This window comes from Suncus etruscus, chromosome X (genome assembly GCF_024139225.1).
Source record: "Suncus etruscus isolate mSunEtr1 chromosome X, mSunEtr1.pri.cur, whole genome shotgun sequence".
Classification (NCBI taxonomy): Eukaryota; Metazoa; Chordata; class Mammalia; order Eulipotyphla; family Soricidae; genus Suncus; species Suncus etruscus.
Window position 1 is genome coordinate 46886027 of NC_064868.1, and position 3655 is coordinate 46889681.

General features: G+C 42.6%; 1 non-coding gene across 1 annotated transcript; it reads right to left on the minus strand.

Annotated features, from left to right (window-relative positions):
• Positions 1–463: 463 nt before the first annotated feature.
• On the minus strand, positions 464–570 carry LOC126000097 (U6 spliceosomal RNA). The gene has a single exon (XR_007492463.1). It is a non-coding gene; the product is annotated as a U6 spliceosomal RNA (small nuclear RNA).
• Positions 571–3655: the final 3085 nt, after the last annotated feature.

Consider the following 3655-nt stretch of genomic DNA (forward strand, 5'->3'; position numbering starts at 1 on the left):
GGTTGATTATATGCTAAATATTTTATGTGCTATGAAGTCATAATGTGAATAATGAGATAAGTATCACATTCCCATTCTCTCTCTCTCTCTCTTTTATTTTTTTAATTTAGAGACAGGGTCTCGCTATGTTGCCCAGGCTGGAGTGACGTGGCTATTCACAGGCGTGATCCCACTACTGATCAGCACGGGAGCTTTGACCTGCTCCGTTTCCGACCTGGGCCAGTTCGCCCCTTCTTAGACAACCTGATGGACCCCCGCTCCCGGGGGCTCACCGTATTGATGCTGAACTTAGTGCTGACATCCTATCGGCATAGCGCACTGCAGTCCAGAACTCCTGGACTCAAACGATCCTCCGGCCTCAGCCTTCGAGTAGCTGGGACTACAGGTGCACGGCGCCACCACTCCTGGCACATTCCCATTCTTTTTTTTTTATACCAATATGTTGTACACTTTAATTTTTGTAAAAAATATGGAACGCTTCACGAATTTGCGTGTCATCCTTGCGCAGGGGCCATGCTAATCTTCTCTGTATCGTTCCAATTTTAGTATATGTGCTGCCGAAGCGAGCACCACATTCCCATTCTTGATTGTTACACTCCACTCAGGAGGGGCACACATCAGAAGCGCTTTTTCAGCCTTCTTAGGTGTAGTGCTCTCCTGAAAAGGAATTATTTGCCAAAAAGGCCCGCTTAGAGCAGTCAAAATCACTTGACCCTTCGCGTGGATTGTTTGACTATAATTCCAAAAGTGACTGTATCTATCTCTCTATTTTTGACCATTATAGAAATCAGGCCTTAGTAATTCTTTTTTTTAATTTTTTAATTTTTTATTTTTAATTATGAGAACAATGATGCAAAGATAGAGAACAAGGTAAAGTTACAGTGGAAGGACAATCATCCATAAACAGAGTTCTCAGAAGAAATCCCCTTGCTGATGGCTAAATTTTAAACTTACAGTCAAAGAACATTAAGAAAAATAAAACAGAACCCGTGCACAATTACTTTGTCTACAAGTCCCCAGATTGTAGTACATTATAACTTTTCTTAGCAGTACACAAAGCAATATAAGGCCATGAAATTTATGTGACTCCTTAAACATTGAAGGCAAGTACTAGGTCTCTTGATTTCCTTCTGCATTCCATCCAGAAAGTCTCCTGACTTTCTACTTAAATTCTATTCAAGCCACTTTTTTTTTCAATCTTAGTTTTTTTTAACATAATTTTTATTTTGATCATAGTGGCTTACATATTGTTGACAATAATATTTTAGGTACATATTTACATAATATCAGGGGGGATTCCCATCACCGGTTTGTCTTCCCTACTCCTCCGTTTTTGTCCTACCTTCCATATCCTCTTCCCTCACCCCCAGGGCTGCTAGAATATGTGGTCCCCTCTGTACCTATCCTATTACTTCGTAGTCTTACTCCTGTTTGGTCCTGATGCCTCCTTTATTTCCCCCTCTAATTGGGGGGCAGGACTAGCTAGTTCAAGTTATGTGGTTTTGTTTGAAGAGGAGAAAAATAATAAACTGGGGTAAAAATCTAATACACCAGGAATAAGCAGAATTCTTTTAGAGGCTCTCGCCATCAGTTTGAGAGACGAAGGAGAAAAAGAAGGTGAAACAGTCCACCCCTACGAGATGAAGTGTCAAATATCTATTAAGAGTTCCAACAATAACGCTAAGCACCCCAAAAACAGAACAAAACAAACAAACAAACAAACAAAAAATGTCGTGGTCTTGAGAAAGGCATCCTGGCCGAGCCCATGAAGAGGGAAAAGAAGGGGCCTGAGAGATCACATGGAGGCAAGGCGTCTGCCTTTCATGTAGGAGGTCATCGGCTCGAATCTCTGTACCCCACATGGTCCCTCATGCCCGCCAGGGGTAATCTCTGAGCCCGGATCCAGGCATAATCCCTGAGCACTGCCGGGTGCCACCCAGAAATCTGAAAAGAAGAAAAAAAAAAGAGAGAAAAAAAAGGAGAAAAAAAGATAAGTGGGGGGCAATAACTTCAATAACCACACTAAAATAAAGAAATCGACCAAAAATAGATAGATAGGTAAATAAAAATAATAATAGTAGTAGATGAAGATAAAACGTAATATATGAAAAATAAACAATGTGTTGTTTTTTTTTTTCTCCTGCCCAGGCACAGTAAATATTGGGGTCATTCAAAAAGGGATTCACATGGCCTAAGAGATATGGGATTTCTCCGCCTTTGGAGTATATTGTCATGGGATCAACTATAGACTCTGTTCATGATCCTTTATTCTCCAGGTGGTGCATTTGTGGAGTTTGGGAGGCTTCTGCTCCATCCTGGGTGTTATAGTGAGACCTCTGTATCTAGAGATCTCAGTATCTGCACAGTTACAGGCGTGGGACTTATGATGAAGTCAGTCTTTGTGGTTGTAGAAGTTCTGTTCCCTCCGTGTCACTTTAGTCCATCTTCTGTGGTTGGTGGTCTTGGTCTTGGCACTAGCCCTGGGATGGCACCTAGGATAGAGCCTTTCCTTGCATTCCCAGAAGCCCCATTCCATTACAGTTGTCTCTGCCAGACCTTTGGAACTGGGGATCATGGTTGTTGTGCAGGTCGTAGCTCAAACCCTAGGCTAGGGCTTTTTTTTTTTTTTTTGGACCCAAGATATATACAGTCTGGTCATGGTTCTAGCAGCCAGTCCTCTGTAAATCGCGTTTTTGGCTTCCGGACCTACCAGCGGGTGACAAATCTTCTGATTTTGTCTTATCGGTGACTGGTAGGGCAGGATAACCTGCTCTTCAATCAAGTTGTTCCCCTTTTCCTCGGTGTCACTCGTTGGTGTTCCAGCAGTAATAAGGTTGTTCCGGATGGGGTTTGTTACCTGCAGCTGTTGTGAAGGACTGTGCCAATTCTGTGACAGAGATCCAGGGTTCAAGGCTGGATGGATGGGATCTAATCTCCTGAGGTCTAAGTTGATTCCACATGACATATTTTCAAGGTGGGAGTTATCCCTGTATTGTAAACAATTCTGAGTTTCTATCTCTAGTAGATAAAAGCTCTTTTTTTATGTGAAAGCTTTCCCCTTTTTTTAGTGTGCCTTTGCAGAGAGAAATGGTGCTACGTTATATTGCTGGTGCCTTTGGGGGTGGACAGAGAGGAAAACAAAAGCAGGTCACATACCCAAAAAAAGATTAGAAAAAAATAGGATTAACAATGTATGTGCTCACATATGTATATGTGGGCAAGAAAGTTAAAAAATGAATTAACGGAGTATTTAAAGGAACAAAGAGGTGCAAAAGACTACCTTACATTTGGGGAAAGGCAGGTAAAGAGGAGGTGTAATACAGGTCTTATGTTTATGTTGGGAGTATAGGTTTTCCCGTTGTCTTTTGGGTTTTTCTTGTAGTGTGTGGGTTTCCAGGTACCTTTCCATCACACCCCCTGACCTCCTTCAGGTTGGTGAAAGATTTGCGGCAGGGAGGTCTTGGGAAGAGTTCTTGTATTGGGCCTACTTTTGGAGCTAAGTCCGGTTTCAAGTAACAGTCCTCCTTAGGGCGAGATGGTAGGGAGGGCCACACAGCATGGGTCCGCAGGGGAGTTAGTTGCCTTTTCTTGCAGGAGACGAAGTGTGGGTTTGACTGGGTGTCTCTTCGTTTGGGTACTGGGTACTGGTTCATTG